Consider the following 19,401-nt stretch of genomic DNA (forward strand, 5'->3'; position numbering starts at 1 on the left):
TACATATTAATTGAACCCATTTCTAGTAATCTGTGTATCACTGCATGGCTGTGGCTTACCGGCTAAAGTTCTGGCTTCTCTCTGACTCTGCCCTTCTTTCTACCAGCATTCAGTCCAGTCCTCCCCACCTAGCTCTGCTCCACCCCACTCTGCTCTGCTATAGGCTCAAAGCAGTTCTTTATTTATTAATGGTAATCACAGCTTACAGAGAGAAATCCTACATCATGAGAGGAGCCTGAGTGAACTCAGAGAATATTCAGCGTTCAACACTTTGAAAACAACAGAGACCCTGTCTCAAAGATTTATCAGGGATGGGAGAGTACAAGCAAGCACTGGTGATGGTAGAGGTGGTGGAGGTTGTGGTGGTGGTGGTAGAGTGCTCACCTAACACATATGAGGCCCTGGGATCAGTCCTCCATACTGGAAACCAACCAACCAACCAACCAACCAACCAACTCAGCTTTAGAAAACATCCTATGTTGAAAGACCTCAAATGAGAGACTTCATTCTTGTGGGATATTTGTACATTGTGTGAATACATACTGCTGTGATTGGTTTAATAAAGAGCTCAACAGCCAATAACTAGGCAGGAGGTATAGGTGGGACTTCTGGGCAGAGAGAGAGTAAGTAGGAAATTAATCTAAGCATACAGGAGGTGCCAGGAGACACAGAGAAAAAACAGGAGGTGCAAAATGGAAGAGAGGTAATGCCATGTGATAGAACACAGATTAATATAAATGAACTAATCTAAGGTATAAGAGCTAGTTAGGGACAAGCCTAAGCTATAGGCCAAGCTTTCATAATTGATAAGAAGTCTCTGTGTCATTATTTGGGAACTAGCAGGTAGGACAGAGAAAGCCTTTTTTATATTTAAGTACATCCCTTTCTTAATACCTTCACCCTTCAGAGGAACCTTCCCTTACCTCTTTTAATTTTCCTTCTTTATTTTTTTTTTAAAAAAAATTGAGACAGGGTTTCATTATGTAACCTTGGTTGTCCTGGAACTCATTCTGTAGACCAGGCTGGCCTCAAACTCACAGAGATCCTGCTGCTTCTGCATCCCGAGTGCTGGGATTAAAGGTGTGTGCCATCATGCACAGTTTTTCCTTACCTCTTAATTTTACTCTCACAATATGCATCCCTGATTTGTTGGTTTGGGTTTTTTTTTACAACTTCAAATTTTAGTTATTTAATATGTATTTCCCCCACAAGACTTTAAACTTCAAGATGAAAGAGACCTTGTTAATTTTATTAACTGTTCTACCCCAGAGGTTACAACAATAGATACCCAACGAATACTTGTTGATGAATATATGAATGACACCAAGACAAGAATATTTGCTCTAAAATAAAATGTTTTAAAAGCTTTCTCAAAGGCCTTTTCATAACTCCTAGTCATCGAAGAAATAGAATTTTCAAAACAAAGCTATGGCTTTTCCATAGGGCATGTTTTTACTAATAGTTTTGACATTTTCCTAAGAAACAAACTGTTCTTTATGTTCACATAAACACGTGTATACACACACACAACTGGTTGTTAGGGAGGTAATGATGACCACAGAAAGCTTAAGGAACCTTATCATAAGCCACAAATAGTTCTCTCATCTGGGTTACATTGCCCACATGGCATTGGCAGATATTGTCACATCTTTATTCTACATTGTGGAGTTGCCAAGGCAACCTATTTAAGAATCATTCTAGAATTTCTCTCTGAAAGATTCCAGGCAAGGCCAGGGAAACCTAAGTAAGGCCTGTAAACGTGAAGATGGATTGTGTCCTGAGCCTGCAGGTCGGGCTGAAAGATTCAGCCACCAGGAAAATGAAGATCTAGGAGTCTCGCTTCCTTGAGCCTGTGTGGAACATAAAACCTAGAGGGAACGGTAAGAGACCTTAGTGGATAGATGCAGTGAGTGAACACTGGCTAGTCAAGGGACCATTTGAGCTCCTAATCTGCTTCCTCTCTGGTTAATTTGGCCCAACTCTTGTGAACTTCATGTTTTAGATATATGCTTTAATGTATATATGCACAAGGTAAAAATTGTGTCATCTTGAAGGGATGGAAAAAGTACCAACCAGCTACTAAGTTAGAAGACTTTGATTTCAGAGAGGCTGTGTAACTTCTCTAGGCCTGCTTCTTTTTTAATGTTTTAAATTACATTTATGTATGTGTGTGTGTGTGTGTATGCATACATGAGCAAGTGCATGTGCACAAGTCTGAGTGCATGTGGTATAGCACAAAAGGTCAGAGGACAAGTTGTGGGAGTTGGTTTTCTCCTTTCATCGTGTAGAGCTTGGGAATCAAACTCAAGCCAGCAGGTGTGGTAGCATATGCCTTTACTCATGGAGCCGTCTCATCAGCTCTAGGTCTGCTTCTTCACGCTTCTAAATTGGAGATGTCTGAACAAGTCTAAAAGACCAGAAGTATCCTCACATATCACAGGTTCAAGAATGTTGTCAAGATGGTCTCACAATGCTACCTTGACGTCTACGCCTAAGTCACTTATGCCTATTGTGTTCCCATAAAAGGGACATGCATTCCCACATAAGCTCTACTTTGCTTTTGCCTTGGAATAGGCAGACTTGAGCTCCCACAGAAGGAATATGAGAAGAAATAGGGAATTGCTACCACTCTGCCATTGACTCATATTCTAGATGTCAAACTGAGATACATGCAAAATGTAAGCACTTACAGGATAAAGGAACAGATTGTAGCAATACTTAAAATATCATAGCTCTTTAAATAAGAAGCAGTTCTGATAAGCCTACTTGGAGTTCAGGCAAAACACCCATGGACTCCGAAAATCAAAATTATACATTGCCAAGTAATGACTTCTGTGTTGAATTGTAGATAAAGGTAGGTGTCACTCACACAGTACTGAGAGTCTCCCTTAGTTGACAGATACCACTTGCATCAGTCTTTAACTTTGCAGATTGGTTTTTTGTTAGCATCCCTGTCTGCTCCTTTCTCCTCCTCCTTCTCCTTCTCCCTCCCTCCCTCTCTCCCTCCCCTCATCTTGGTTCCCTCATGTTCTGCTTTTACACTATTATAGCCTTCTTATCTATTCATGCTCTTCACAGCCATATTATTTTCCCTATGTATTTCAGCTGTTATCCATAGTCCATGAGCTCCTTAATCAGACCTTGGTAATTTCCTGGCCTTGAAACCTAGGCTTCTACTGCCTATGGGACATTGGAACAGTGAAGTCTCACCAGCACCCAAATCAAGTTATTGTCTCTTAGAACTGTAATTTATAGGAAGGCAGGGACCATGTTTGTTCACCCACCATTATACCTCCATTACCTGACACATGGTAGACACCTAGGAAGTACTGTTAGACAAATAATGAACCTGCAGATTCCAAACTAGGAACCTTGGAATCTCCATGCTGCTTCTGTCTTCCTCACTTCTCATCCTCACGTGTAGACTTGTGGGAGTTGTTACACAAAACCCTTACATTTGACCCTATCTTCCTCTTCATGCCCCCAGCTGGGGTTTGAATTATTCAGCCTTTATCACTTATCTCCTGGATTATTGCAGGAGCCTCCTCATTGGTGTTCCTGCTGCCAGCTTTCTCCTGGTTCATCACCAGCTGACCCCCAGAGTGACTGTCCTGAAGCTTGAATTTAATCAGATTACCCTCAGGATCCCCTGGATTTAAACAGAGTGCAATCTGGCAGCTTCAAAACGAATCCAAACAGTCTATTCATGGTTTTGAGAAAATGAAAATTACTGTATTTTGTTGATTCTAAGATGCATATTTTTTTTCACATTTTAGCATCTCTGATTTGGGAATGCCTTGAAATTGACAGTGTCATGGTTTGATTGCTGATGGTTTTCTTTCTTACTAGTACATAAAATAGTGATGTACCCTGTAATCTATGGCATCGTGGTTGTGCTGCGATGTGTTCGTGTGGACATTTAAAAATAGAAGATTGTACATATAGAAGTATGCTTAGCTCTTCTTGAAAAAAAATGCATTAAGCAACACTGGTCCAGAATCTCTGGTAGCCTGAGATGGAGTTGCTGGCAAGTGGTGGCTGCCTTATTTAGATAAAGATTCTCTGCAGCGTCTGCAGTTTCTACCCAGGCTGTTATCTACTCCAGTCCCATTAAGAATCTTAAAATTACCTTTCCTGACCAGTAAGCTAATTACATTTTTTTTGGCTGTGATTTATAAGAATGCTCACAGTTGTCTCTAACCTACCTCCCCAGCTTAATGCTTCCACTCTCTGTTCTATACACTTTTTATTCCTTAATCTCAGGAAGCATTACTTACATATTAAGATGCTTTCATGACCCTTGGGATGCCTTTCCTACCTTTTATTTTTCATGAATTATTTCCTGGCTCTCCCAGGCATTGCTATTTTGTTTCTGGACTCCAGTAGTATGTGGGCATATTGCTATGCTTACACCTCGTTTTAAAAAATTGTGTGCCTGCCCCATGCCCTTCGTCCTACTGTGAATATGTAGGAGAGGACACCATAAATTGATTCACCACTGTCTCACTCTTTCATAGCTGGAACAGATCCGGCGTTATCTGTTAGATGAGAAAAAGATGGGCTGCACCTTTTGTGTTTTGTCTCTTGCTCTTGTTTTGCTTCGAATTTTTTAAAGATTTATTGATTTTGTTTTGTGTGTAGGAGGATTTTGCCTGCATGTATGTGTGCGCATCACATACATATTCCTGGTGTCCTTAGAGATCAGAAGAAGACAGGTTTTCCTAGAACTGGAGTTACATACAGTTGTGGGGCATTGACATTATGTCGGTGTTGGGAATTGAACTTAGGGCCTCTGTTAGAACACCCAGGATTCTAAATCACTGAGCTATCTCTCCAACCTGTTTTTTTAATTCATTATATAGTTGAGGTTAGCCTTAAACTCCTGATCTTCTTGTCCACACTTTTTAATGTTTTTAGTATTTACTACCTGAGCCTGTATGTAGGTTTTTGCGTGAGTAATTTGATTTCTCTAGAGGAACTGGTCTGGAGTACAGCTGTTGTCATATGGTAGGTAAATGTTCAACTTTATAAGTAACTATCTGTGCTAATTGGTTTGTTGTCAACTTAACACAAGTTTGGGTCATCACGGAAGAGACAACTCAACTGATAAAATCCCTGTCCGTTTAGCCTGCAGATTGCAAATTTGTGGGGCATTTTCTTGATTAATGACTGATGTAGGAGGACCGAGCCCCCTGAGACTGGTACCATTCCTGGGAAGGCGGTCCTGGGTTACATAAGAAATCAAGCTGAGCAAGCCTTGGGAAGCTGCGTTCCTTTATTGTCTATGTTTCAGTTCCTACCTCCAATTTCCTGTCCTGCTTTAGTTCCTACCTTGGCTTCCTACTGTGATCCAGACGTGGATGCCATATAAAGCCTTTTCTCTTCCAGTTGCTTTTGGTTACAGTGTTCATCATAGCAATAGACACACTAGCCAGGATACTACCCAGCTCTTTTTCAGGGTGATTATACCACACTGTGCTCCTACCAGCCAGGTACTAAAGTTTCCATTACTCACCATTCTAGCTAGTTCTGGACATTGTTAATATAGTTTAAACAACTAACTATACTAGTAGGTGAATAGTGTATCTTCTTTGGGGTCTAAATTGGAAGTTCTAATGCCTTGAATCCAGTCTGAAAGAATTGAAAGAGAAAACAAAGCAAACTCAGAGGCACTTCTAATTGATTTGTTGACTTAATCGACCTTTTAATACCTAATTTCCAGAGGAAGCCTTATAGTTTTCTATGTAACCGACTAACATTTCAGTGACTGTAGATTGGCTTTTATTAACGTAACACAAAACTAGACACAGCTGGGGAGATGGAGACTTAACTGAGAAAATACCTTTATTAGATTGCCCTATAGGCATGTCAGTGGGAACATTTTCTTGATTGACTGGTGGTTGATGTGGGAGGGCCCAGCACACCATTTTGTGTGGTGTCATCCCTGGGCTGGTGGCCTTGGGGAGTTTGAAAAAGCAGGCTGAACAAGCCATGGGGAGCAAGATAGTGAGAGCCATACTCCTCCATGGCCTCTGCTTCAGTTCCTGCCTCCAGGTTCTTGCTTGCGTTTCTGCCTTCCCTTCCCCTGATGGTGGACTGTAACCGCTAAGCTGAAATAAACATTTTCTTCCACATTATGCTTTTGGTCATGGTATCACAGCAGTAGAAACTTAACTAAGACAGCCACCGAAAATGATACACATTGGGGAGTGCACTGTTTCTGTGGGTTTGGACTCAGGCACAGCTTATCCGGCCCTCTTACTTCAGGATCTGTGTGAGCTATTGCAATCAAGGAGTTGGCTGAGCGGCAGTCATAGGAAGGCTTGATTGAGGAAGAACCCACTTTCAAGATTAAGTTTCTAAGGGCCTGTTTGATTTTACATTCTTTTCCCACCCTAAGGTGGTATCTGTCATTGATGGTAAAGTGTGCTTCTTAGATCTTGTTTTTATTAGGCCTTCAAGACAAGGCCCCCCAAATGACAATGCTAAGAAACAGACACCTGAAGCACTTCTTGCAAAATCCTTATTGGTAAGCACTCCTGACTGGAACAGGCACACTTGAATGCTTCTGACCGCAGCTGACCCATCTTCTCTATCTAACAAGAGTCTCCATACTAACCCATCTGAGATGCCCCCTTCCCCCACTATTTGTCCCATTATAACCCAGCAAGCTTTCCTAGCTGGACACTGTACTGTACCATCTGAGGAGGCCCAGGTGTTTTGTCTATTAAAGCTGCTATTTCTTCTCCAAGGAGTTTGGTTATACTTGGTGGTTTCTTGCTGTGCCTTCTGATGGTTTTCTGATCCAGTCTGCTAGTCTGTGTCTTTTTATTGGGTCATTGAGATAGTTACTATTCAGAGTTATTATCATGAATGATGAATGTAAATTCTTATTCTTTTGTTGATTGTGTGGTGTTTCCTTTGAATTTTTTTAAAATTAACTTTTCTGGTACTGTTTATTTCTTGCCTGTGACACCATTCGGTAATTCGGTGTGTTTCTCCTCCTGTTCCCACTGAAGTATTCATTCAAGTATCCTCTCTAGTGCTGAATTAGTGGTCATAATTTCCCCTAATCTGTTTTTATTTTGATTTTTATTTCTTCTTTAATTTTAATAGACAATTTTGTTGGTTATAATATTCTGGGTTGACAGTTGTGATCTTTCCTGGCCTTTTTGTCTTTAAAAATTTCTGTTCAATAACCACATTATTCTGATGGCTTTGTTTTTATACAAATGACTTGATCATTCTTGCAGCTTTCAATACCCATTCTTTATCCTGTGTTTCTAATAATTTACCTATATCGTGATGTGGTGGTTTGAATGAGAATGATACCCTTAGGCCCATAGGTTTGCAAACTTTGTCCCCAGTTGGTGGAACTGTTTGGGAAGGACTAAGAGGTGTGGCCTTGATGGAGAAAGTGTGTCACTGGGAGTGGGCTTTAAGGTTTCAAAAGCCCAGGGCATTCCTTGGTAGACTCTCCCTCTCCTCCTTTTCTCTGTCTCTCTGATTTGTACTTGCCAATAAGGATGTAAGCTCTGAGCTACTACTCCAGCACCATGCTTGCCTGTTTCCTACCATGCTCCCCACCATGATGGTCATGGATTCATTCTCTGAAACTATAAGCGTCAGTGAATTCTTCTGTAAGTCTCTTCACAGCACTAGAAATGTAACAAAGACACACGAGGAATTTCTTTCTGGTCCTGTCCATTTGGAGTTCTCTAGGCCCGTCATGCATAGCTTTACATTTCTTCTTCTAGGCATGGAAGTTTTTCTTCTATGATTTTACTGAAAATATATTCCATGCCTTTTTGCATGGTGGTATTCTTCTCCTTCTGTTTCCAAGATCTGATGGTAATAGATTTTCATGGTGTCCCAAACCTCTCCCATGTTCTGCTCACAGATTTTTATAAATTTGTCATTGACTTCTACTGGCTGATACAATTCCTTTACCTTGTCTTCCAACCTTGATATTCTCTTTTCCTTAAGGTCCATTTTACTGATAAAATTTTCCACTAAGGTTTTTATTTGGATTATTGTTTTCATTTCTGGTATCATTCTGGTTTGACTTTTCTTCAGTAATTCTCTTTACTGAATTCTATTTTAATGCCTTGTATTGACTTCTTTATTTCACTTATCTCTTTGCTTTTGTCTTCTTTGAGTTGTTTGAAGAAAGTTACAATCATCTTTTGAATTCTTTCTCTGGGAGTTTTTCGAAGTCATTTTCATTTTGGTCCATAATATGGGAAGTTCTTTGAAGTCATTCTTGTTTGGGTCCATATTATGGCATCATTAATTTTTGGAGGAGACATGTTTTCTTCAATTTTCATGTTTCTGGTTTAGGACTGAGATTTGTGCATTTGGAGTTGGTTGAATGAGAGAGTGCTGGGCTAGGACTGGTGGTTTTGGGACCATGGTCTTTCAGTGTTAGGAACTAGGGAAACTGCAGATGTGTGAATAATTGGTTTGGGGTTGAAGACTTCTTATAAGTCAGCACCACAAACTGGGAAGATAGGGAAAGTTTGGATCCAGTGGTTTGGGTCTGGGAGGGGGGTCACTTACCTGTTGGCATTGAACACTTGGTTGTCTAAGTAATGTGGGCTGAGCTGTTGGTGCAGGCCTTACCTACTTGGGGGTTGTAGCTCAGGAGACCAGGAATGTAAAGTGAATGGTTGGGTCTCAGGAGGGCCCTTATCTGTCACTGGCAAGACCTCTTTTAATTACTTTCTGTGACTAGTCAAATCTGACCTCTCTCTTCTCTTTTGCAGTCTGATTATTTTTTCAATACCTATAATTCACCCTTGGAGATATGCTTAAACCCTTTTGTTTATTTAAAAATAATTACTTGGTCTTCTTTTAGACTCTTCAAAAAGAGATCAGACCTTCTATATCAAAGTTATTTGCATTTTTTGATAAATTAACTCTGTTGCTGTAAATGTTTTTTGACGATGGACCTGTGATATAGACATGAATGGTTATTTACAGCTAGACCACTAAAGTCACATTTTGTATACATGATAAAATGCACATGGAAATAGAAAACGTAGTGATAAAGACAACAGATAAATATATAAATTGTAGTATTTTTGTTTTCTACTAGCAGATCTCTGTTCATTTGTTGGGAACCAGGCACCCCAGTTTAGGAACCTACTAGGAATCAGGGAGTATTGATTGGGTGTGGTTGCATAGTGCTGTGGCCCCAGCATTAGAAGGACAGTTACTAGTTTCTAGGGGTTGAAAGCCTGGACTAATTTCTCATCCCTTTGGTGCTATTAAACTTGAAGGCATCAGGGACAGACTCCTTAAATACTTCCAGTCAAACAGATATGTGAATGTTGCTATTTCTCAATCTAGTCAACCCTGCCGCTGTGCCTAGGTTCTGTCATATTCCTCAGGGCATGTCATGATTCATAATAGCAGCTACCTATTAGAAATACTTTGCTCTGGCAGAAATTAGAACTGTAGCCAGTTCCAAGAAGTATGTGGACTAGGAGAGCACTTCCTGCAATGCCTCCCCTTTCCTCAGCTAGCAGCCAACATTTTCTATTCCCTTCTGTCCTTTTGAAGTTTGTTACTACCTTCTGACTAATCAAATATCCTAGTTTGGGGACCCTCAGTAGCAGAGCCTGAGACTAACATTTTAGAACAATAAATTTTGTGGGCTTTTTTTTAAAAAGGGGTAGTCACACTATGTAAACTCTGGCTGTCCTAGAACTCACTATGCAGACCAGGTTGACCATGAACTCAAGAGATCTGCCTGTCTCTGTCGCCCAAATTCTGGGATTAAAGGTGTGTGTGTGTGTGTTTGTGTGTGTGTGTGTGTAACCCACTATGCCCGTAAGATGAAAGTAAAGTCAGCAGGGAAGTTGGGAACTGAGAAGAGGGAGGCTGTGAAGCATCAATTCCTCATGGAGAGATGGGTAGGACAGTTTCTCTATTATTATTATTATTAAGAATGTGGTTCATTCTGATTTTTTAGTTGTCCTCTCTCATTCCACGTCCTTGCTAAGCACTGTCGAATGTGCATGTCTATGATAACAGCGAATCTTTTTTATTCTATGTGTTTTTCACATCATGTGTCTTTATCCCATTTCCCTGTCCCTTCGCATCTGCCCTCCGCCTCTGCACACCCCCCGAATAAAACAAAATACAAGAGAAAAAAGGAAAAGCCAATAAAATGAGAAAAAAATAAAAAAGGGAAGGAATTCAAAATCTCATCATGGAAGCTGCAGTGCAACCCAACAAGTCATGCAGTTGCATCTCTACTTGCAAGTGTTCATTGCAAAGAGTCATTGGTGGGTTTGAGGCCTCTGGTCTCCACTGTATGTCCAGTTCAGGGCCCCCACTGTGACTCTTCCTGGATATCCTGTTGTTGTCCTCTGTTGTAGAAATACCGTAGTTTTGGGTCTGTGGGTCAGGTCCCTTTACATGCTCCAGCAGATCATAGTCTGGGCCTGGGCATCTATAGAGCTGGTCCACCAGATGGAACAGCTCTCCTGTGCTCACAACTTCAGGGCTGGCTCACCCACACCTGCGCTAACAGGGCTGGCTCTACTGTGTTGCCCTGGTGAGATGCAGGGCCTGCTCCCCTAAGTGTCACAGCTGGTGGGAATCAGGGATAGCTGTTCTAATCTTAGGACCACAAGACCAGCTCTCCCACCTGCCCAGGCATTGATGGGCAGAAGGGGCATTTCTCCCTGCCCATGTTGCCACCAGACAGATATATAATGGGAACAACTCTCCCATGGTCACATTTTTGGACTTGTCTCTCTTATCCTCACCTCTTCTAAGTTCTGCTCAGTCTTCCGGTCATGTGTCCCTTCTTTTAGAAAACCTTCTCACACGTCCCTATATGGACTGTTTGTGCCCCTGTAGTGCCCTGTATTTGTCCTATTATGGATTCATCCTACCATATCACTCATTTATTTATTGATGTCATATTGCTTTTGTGCCCAGCACCATTAGAGGTACCTGCAGTTTATAGAGCAACAAGGGAGGAAGATTTTTTGTTTATAATTTCATGCCATTTCTCATCTACTTTTGTGTTTGTTCCACAAAACACATAAAATAGTTATTTTAGTTATCATCTGTGGCCTTTCCTTCAGTGTAATTGAGTGAACTGACTCCTGTCTGTCTGTCTTTTGAGAGAGAGTCTCATGTAGTCCAGTCTTGCCTGGGGACTCACTATGTATACAAGGATGATCCTAAACTCCTGACTTCACCTCCCAAATACATGGTGTGTACCACCATGTCCGTCTCTCCATCCCATTTGTCTGTTTTTGTTGTCTGTGCTTTTGGCAATGAAATCTCTGTTAAGATTAAAGCCTTGAAACCTTGCTGTTATTCCAAGAAGTTTTTTTATTTTCTTCTCAGGAATTTTATGGGCACAGGTTTTTCATTTAAGACTTTGATCCATTTTGAGTTAACTTTATTTGTACATATTATAAGATAGAGATCCAGTTTCATTCTTGTGCATATGTATATTCAATCTCTCCTGCTTGAATCCCTGTTCTGACTTCCTTTTGTGATGAACTGTAATGTAAAATTGTAAGTGGAAACACATTCTTTCCACCTCAAGTTGCTTTAAGTCATGCTGTTTTATCACAACAATAGAAATCCTAACTAAGACAGACATACTTCTCTGGCCATGCCTATTTAGGGTTTTAAAATATCTTGTGCTTGATATCCACAGACTTAGGAAATTTTATATGATTATTTCATTGATTAGGTATCTATTCCTTTAGATTTTATCTCAGTTCCTTTGTCTACGTTATGGATTCTAAGGTTTGGCTTCTTCCTCATGTCCCAGAGTTCTTGACCATTGTAGTTACATTTGTTTTTCTTTGTCAATGTGTTCATGTAATATTTCCCTGCCATTGTCTTCTATCTCTAATATTCTGTTTGATACTTTATCTAGCTTACTAGTGATGCTTCCCATCGTGGTTTTGCAGGATAAATTGAGTTTTAGTTTTCAATATTACCTACCTCCAATCTCAACTTTCCTTGCTGAAATTTTCATCTGTGTTTCTTTCTCTTTTAATTGCTTCTACTTTCTTTTTCTTGTATCTTCGTTACTTTCTACTGATGTGATAAAACACCACAACCAAGGTGACTTACAAAAGGTAACATTTAATTGGGCTTACAGTTTCAGAGGGTTAGAGCCCATGATGGCAGAGCAAAGGCATGGCAGCAGGAACAGCTGAAAGCTCACATCTTGATCCACAAACGGGAAACAGAAAGAGAGCACTGGGAATGGTGCCAGTCTTTTTAAACATCCAAGTCCGCCCGAGCGTCACACCTCCTTCAGCAAAGCCACACCTCTTATTTCTTCCCTAACTGTTCCACCTTCTAGATACCAATATTTCAAACTTATGAGTCTATGGGGGCCATTTTAATTCAAACCACCACAATCGTTGGCTTTCTTATCCATGCTTTGGATTGACTTTTTTACTTAATTCATCTATTTTCCTCTTTGAAATAAGTGAGCTATTGTTTTAAACAGAGTCTCATCATATAACTTTGGCTGTCCTGGAATTCATTATGTAGTCCAGGGTGGCTTCAACTCGCAGAGATCTGTCTGCCTCTGCTGCCAAAGCTTCTGTGGGTTATGTTACCACACTCAACATCATTGACTGATTGTATAAAATAGACTTTTGAATGTTTTGTTTAGTATATCAACCCTTTCAGTATCTTTGGATTCAATAATAGTTTTTTTTTTTTCCGGAGGGATCAGGCTGCATACTTTTTCTTATTGTGTTTCTGTGCTGTGAGATGTGCGTGTGTTGGTTTGAATATTTCATCCTGCTTTCTTTGGAAATAGCACTTGTGAGAAACCTAGAAATTTCTTTTTTTTATTTCCAGTATTGAGATACAACCTACCCGTGCATGCCAGGTAAGTCCTCTACCCTTGAACTATATCCTCAGCCATCTTGAGAGAGAGGATCTTAGCATGTTGCCCAGGTTAGCCTTCAGCTCACTCTCTAAGCCAGGCAGACTTTGGCCTTGTGATTCTCTTACCGCAGTCTACAAAACTGCTGGGAATACAGGCCTGTGCCATCAGGCCTGGCTAGCAACCCACTTTCTCTCCAAAACGTTTTCAATCAAAATATAATTGCATAATTTTCTCCCTTCCATTTCCTCCTTCTAATCATTCTAACTCCCTCTCCCCAGTTTCTCTCAAATGCACTGTCTCTTTTTCTTTATTTTGTTACATGTGTGTGTATACAAACCCATTTGCATATGTATACACAAATATATGTATATGTGCATAAAGGACTACTTGGGGTGAAGGCAAACTGCTTTTATCTGAGGTTCTGTCCCCTCCCCTCTCTTGGGAGCTATGCTGGGAGCCATTTTCCTTTTCGGTTTCTCTATACTCTTTGATTACCCTAACTATCCTATTTGTGATTTCTCATATCTATTCTTTGTCACCCTGACTGCACTCACTCATCAAATAGAGGCAGCTTCCAATCTGCTGTTCTACCTTAGAAGTGACCCTATGATTTTTTAAAAAATTATATTAAGGATATAGCCAATCGAATTCATGATGCAGAGGCTGGCTGTTAAAATAATTATCTTAGTTCTTTTCCTTCTTTTCTTTCTTTCTGTGATTAAACAAATAATTATTGAGTACCTTTTGTGTATCCAAGGCTATGGATGCCAAGAGGACTAGCATGAACCCTTTCTCGTTAGGGTTTAATTTTGTAAAAGGACAAATTAGAGCACACTTTGGGAAACTCTGTGATTGGACATGCCCATGGCTTTGCGAGACAGGAGACAGAATGACTAATTCCCCTTTGGTGATTCAGAAAAGGCTTCACACAGAGGAGGTGACATTTGAACAACTACAGCTAGGCACAGCCATCATTTAATCACAGTGGATTGAACAGGCACTTGGCTGGAAAGCTAGCCATGTAGCTACGTGGTCCACAATTTTGCGGGGGAGCCTGGGTAATTATGCTATCATTTACAATGTGTGTGGCAGCCTCATCAGATTCTAGCTTTGGCATTTCTGCCATGAAAACCTGTATGGTTGTAGTGCCTCATAATGAGACTCTCTGGTAATATTAAATATGCTAATAAAATACAGAAACTTCAAATTGCCTTCCCAGTTTTCTTTTAAGTGACTCCATTAGATTAAATAGAAAACTAGCCACTATTTTGTTAGTTCTCCTGTGGCTCTCAATTGTAGAAAGACATTGGACTAAAGAACACTTTGGGTAGGGTTATAAAATGGTTCCATCCAGAGTCCTGTCAATCTCGGTTGCCAAAGCCTAAAGCCAGTTAAGTGTGAAAACATATACGGATGTAACCACCTTGTGAGAGCCTGAGAGAAAAATTGCTGGTGGTGTAGCCAATAGCCAGCATGAGTCTCTAGGAGTAGAGTCTCTGGGAACAAGGACCGAGGATTGTTCCAGAAGATAGATGAGCTGCTGCTATTGGCATCTGTTAATGATATCATTGCTTTGAGTTTTCAAATGTGCCTTCTACCTCTTCCTTCTAAAAACCCCGCAGACCACAGATCAGGTTTCTGTTTCCTTTTTGATAGTAAGGAGTTAATTGAACAGCTGAAGCAATATGTCACATGAAACAGTTTTTGACAGTGTTTTCAAATGCATTTCCTTTAAACCCATGTCTTTCTAGTCTTAAGGAATATTTTCCTATTTCTTCCTCCTAATTATCCACAAATTACATCAATGCTTTCTAAAATTCACCTTCATTTGACCCAAAGAACGATTTTTTTTCTCCCCTCACTTACTGAATTCCTCTTTTCTATTTTATACGGATGTGGCTTGCTTTTGCAAACAGCAGTCTGGTCCTGCCTGGGTGGAATATGGTCCCCTTGGAAGTAGTCATGTGACTGCTGAGATTGCAGCCCATTACTTGGGCACACCCCTCTATAGCCAAGCCAGAAACAGCAGGGTTGTGGCAGACAGCCACGCCTTAGAGGCTTGATCAGCTTCTCCAGGATGTGTATATCTGGGCTTGCCTTCCACACTGGAAGGCACAGTAGTTGGGCCGTTCTAGCTATTGTGCGCTCTCTCTCTCTCTCTCTCTCTCTCTCTCTCTCTCTCTCTCTCTCTCTGTGTGTGTGTGTGTGTGTGTGTGTGTGTGTTTATTTAAGCAAAAACTTTCCCTATGAAGAGGTGAAGTGTGGCTTTGTGTGTACGTGTATGAGGGACGCTCTAGAGAGTGATGAAACTGTACCTCTTTCTTTTCAGACCTCTGAATTCTTTCAGCAGCAAGGCTCTTCATCGTTGCTCCTCCCCTAACACCTGGAGTGAGAAAACCTCTGCAGTGGCCCAGCGGAAGATACAGGTAATAGGTTTCTTTCGCACTTAGGCATTGTGGGTCAGCAATACCATATACTACTCCTTACAGTATATTTTATGGCTTTGTAATTTCTCAGAATGTTTTTTTTCCAGCACTGCTGTTTGTAAAGCAAGTGGCATCATTTAAAAAGAGTGGATAGATGACTTTGTACTCTAAAGACTTGTAAGCCTATCCCAAATGAATTTGATTTTTGGAAAAACTCTATGGTTTCCTTGGATGAAAGCTAAGAAATGAGGCAAGAGATAAATGAGGAAAGGACCTTCAACAAGGCAGGTCCTTCATGGAGTATTTTCCTCATTCATCTATCCAATTTCATATTTGGAATTTTCCCTTTCCTTTGGCCCCATATAATCTTAGAAGACTGCCACATTTCTATCTGTGTGTAAGAATTGGCAATATTTCCTTGCAGTGATCAAGAATTCTATTTATTGATTTAGTTCTTCTATAGAATGACAGACCAGACCCTGAAATGAAGACCTAGCTAGCCTTTAGTGGGCAGGCCTTTTCATTTTTGTTTGTTTTTCAGACACAGTCTCACCTTAGAGCACAGATTGACCTGGACCTTACAATGTGGCCTGGGCTGACTTGGAACTCAAGGTGTTTCTCTGAAATACGGGGATTATAATGTGAACCACCATGCCCAGTTTAGGTCTACTCTCCCCACCACACCACACCCCCTGACTGCCTCTTTGCCATTGCTTATGTATACCAGGCTGGCTTTAAACTTACTGAGGCTGTTTTCGAACTCTTTATCCTCCTGCCCCCACCTCCCAAGTGCCAGCATCATAGGTATGGGCTACCATGCCCAGCTATCATCAGTCTTTAATGACTGCTAAGAGGTTTTAGTGCTACCACTAATAACCCGTGCCAAGGAATATGATATTTAGTTTGTGAGTCTTATTTTCTTCATAAAATAGAATGATGATTCTACCTTGAAGATGTGCTCTGAAAATTCACTAGAATACTCTAAATATAAAGCACCTACTACGTGAGTAAATAGCAGTGATTTAGCTTATTGTCAATTACGGTTAGCATAGATTTTAGCACCCTGCTGGGGACCAGGAGATTCCCATTACTTTGTGAATCTTCGGTTATCCCAGATTCTTTAGATACCCATGGGGGTTTAGCCTCTGAGAGGCCCCCAAAACTCTTTCTGAAAGAAGTGAGCTGAGCATACGCAGTGCCACACACAGCCCCTCCTAGCCTTACACCCTCTAAGAAGGGTTGCTCTTCGTTCAAACCAGCTTTGTTTCCCGCAAACTCTTCACTAAGTACCAAGTACAAGCCCTGTTAGGTGCGTGCTCTTATCTGGTGTTCTTCTGCACAATCTGAGGTATAAGGGAATTAAAAACAAGCCGAATTCAAATTCTAGTTTGTCAGACTTTAAAACCAAGGCTCTCTGGGCCAGCATTAAGTGGTTAGGAGCCACAGTTTTTTGTGAGATGCTTTCCTTCAAGAGTCCCTTGCTAGGCTCTTTGGACAATAGTGCTTAGAGATTCACAATGCCTATTATTGTGAGAAGTCCTCCAGGAAGGAAACCTGTAAACCTTACCTCTCCTGAACTTCTCAGATGGTGGGACCTGTACCTCTAAAATCATAAAGCACAGAGACAGCCGAACCTTTGGTAACCTAACACCAGTGCAAACTGCTGCCCGGCTACGATAATTTCAGATGCACAAACAGCTACTTTCAGGCCCTTTCCAGGAGTTGAGACAGTTTCCTGATTGTTTTCTATTCTTTCATCTGATGGATCCAAGGAAGAATCAGCACATCAGTCTCACATGTCTCTCCTTGTCCATTTAAGACCCTGAACATAGGCAAACGGTATGGTATTCTTGGTAGAAGAGAGCTGTGGAAAGGACGTGCTTAGTGCAATCTGCCCGCCATTTCTCTACCCGACTCTGTCTCCCTTAAGTATATCTAGACCACAGACAGCAGGCTGCAGAACCCCTGTTTCAGCAAGTGCTAATAAAAATGCAGAATGAGAGTCTGATGAGGTATCTGTCCCTCTTTCTTCCCAGTGAATCTCTACACATTCCATGGAGAATAAATTACGCCTGCCTGCCAAATTCCCATTAATGATGGCGAGGAAGGGCTTTGATGACAGGGTCAGGTTCCCGATTTTACTTCCATAGGGCCAGAGCTTGAGTAGCAATTTCCCACAAAACCAACCCCTTTAGGAAAAGCTGTACTTCTGACATGGCAGGTGGGGTGCGGGGTGCGGAGGGGGAGCTGCAGAGCTGACATCCAAAGCTTTATCAGAAGAGGACTCATGGTCAGTGTGGCTGAGCCAAGGTGTGGGAGTTGGACAGAGATACACTTTGTAATAAAAACGAATGCCAAGAAGGAATAAGGGTGTGTTGGGGAGGCTGGGCTAGCACTTAGAAAGCTCCGGAGATGAAGCTGACTCCAGGGTCAGCTTTTGTTCTTTCCACGCATTTTCAGCCATGCAATTACAGTGGAGGGTGAAAAGAATGGATGACACCAAACAGTCCGACCCTCCAGGCCTCCCCGAAGTACACTGTACAAACCTAGTAGACTTTTGCAGACTGTCCATGACTGTCCGGTGACTCATTATTTCATGTTCGCCCTTTTAAAGCATCCTTGGTATGGTTTTAGAGAAATTTGCACGGTGCAAGGTGTCAGCCCAAGTGGAGCTTTAGAAACGCCTGAGAAACCCATGCCCACCATGGGCCTGAGAGTTCCTCAGGGAATCGCTTCTTCAGCCTGTGTGAGGGCACTAAGAGCTCTGCTAGAGCGGACAGGGTGGGGATAGAAGCAGCTCAGGCTGCACTGAGGAGTGGGCAGTCTCTAAATCATCTTTATCAGTTGTTCAGTCAGAGGTGACCTCGGAGGCGCATGGACACGGCTCACAAACTGTTTCCCCCTCTGCTTCAAAGTCTAGGTTGGGTAGCCCGAGACAGCGTTTCCAGTCCTGAATTGGCTCATGTTCTGGTGAGAGCTAAACAGAACTGTTTGTCTCTTTGTCCTCCTCCCTTAATGGAGAGAGAATAATAGGCTTAAAATAATTTAATAATTTATAACATACAATTATAATAGTCAATTACTGTTTCTAACAACCAAATGATTCTAGAACAATTATTTCTTTCCTTCATGATTTTAAAATATGCTTTAACAAAGGCTAGATAAGGACTACCCACTTCTACTTTAATAAAAGGCTTTTATACCATCAAAATGGCACATATCTGTGTATACAATGATGCAATAATAATGATTTTTAGTAATTAAATTTTAAGGAACTCTGGCTTAGAAATATTCAGCATTTACCAAACACAGTCTATGTGAATGCACTGTACCTACGACTCAAGGGGCATTCAGGGAGAAAGTTTTGAGCATGGGGCCCACAGTGTGCAGAAATGGACTCAAGTTGCAAGTTTTTTAAGTTACTAGTGACTCTTTTGTTCTGTTTTTAATTTTTGAAACAAGCTCTTCCTGTATCTCTCAGGATGGCCTCAAGCTCTTGTTTTTACAAATTAATAAAATTTCTTCTTTCACAAGTTCTTTACATTTTTTTCTATTGTATATGTTTGTTTTGTGTGAATGTGTGGGACCTGTTACAACATGCATTGGAGGTCAGAAGGCAGGGTTGTGAGATTAGTCCGCTTCCACTGTGTGAGTTCCAGAGATTGAATTCAGGTCATGAGGCTTGGTGGCAAGTGCCTTTCCCCACTGTGCCATCTTGCCAGCCCTTTTGGGGCAGTTTCATACCTGTATGTAGTACATCCTGATTCCGCTCATCTTCGCTCTCTCTTACTGCCTTCCCATCCCTGTCACACTCCTTTCTCCCTGTTGGGCCCTTCACCCTGTTCTTGTCTTTTTATTTTGTTTTGTGGCCCACCGAGTTTAACCAGGGCCGTTGGTGTGTCCTTGGGTATGGAAGTAGCTAAGGAAGCCTGACGGGCTTACTGGGTGAGTACATCACTGAAGACAATGATTGACGTCATTCAGAATCCTTCAGTAGCCATTAGTTCAGCAGTGAGAGATAGGGCCCCGTGTGCCTATCCTCCATCTGATACTGGGTACTGACAGGGTCAGTTCTTTCCTGCGCTT

General features: G+C 41.3%; 1 protein-coding gene across 2 annotated transcripts in view; it reads left to right on the forward strand.

Annotated features, from left to right (window-relative positions):
* Window positions 1-1,730: 1,730 nt before the first annotated feature.
* The window catches only part of Ppef1 (protein phosphatase with EF-hand domain 1), a 119,168-nt gene continuing 101,497 nt past the window's right edge, over window positions 1,731-19,401 (forward strand). For both annotated transcript variants that reach the window (XM_048440607.3, XM_087902855.1), the window contains exons 1-2: window positions 1,731-1,880; window positions 15,219-15,315. The gene's annotated coding sequence lies outside the window, so the exon portion shown is untranslated. The remainder of the gene's footprint in view (window positions 1,881-15,218; window positions 15,316-19,401) is intronic.

This window comes from Myodes glareolus, chromosome X, assembly GCF_982192425.1.
Source record: "Myodes glareolus chromosome X, mMyoGla1.1, whole genome shotgun sequence".
Taxonomy (NCBI): Eukaryota; Metazoa; Chordata; class Mammalia; order Rodentia; family Cricetidae; genus Myodes; species Myodes glareolus.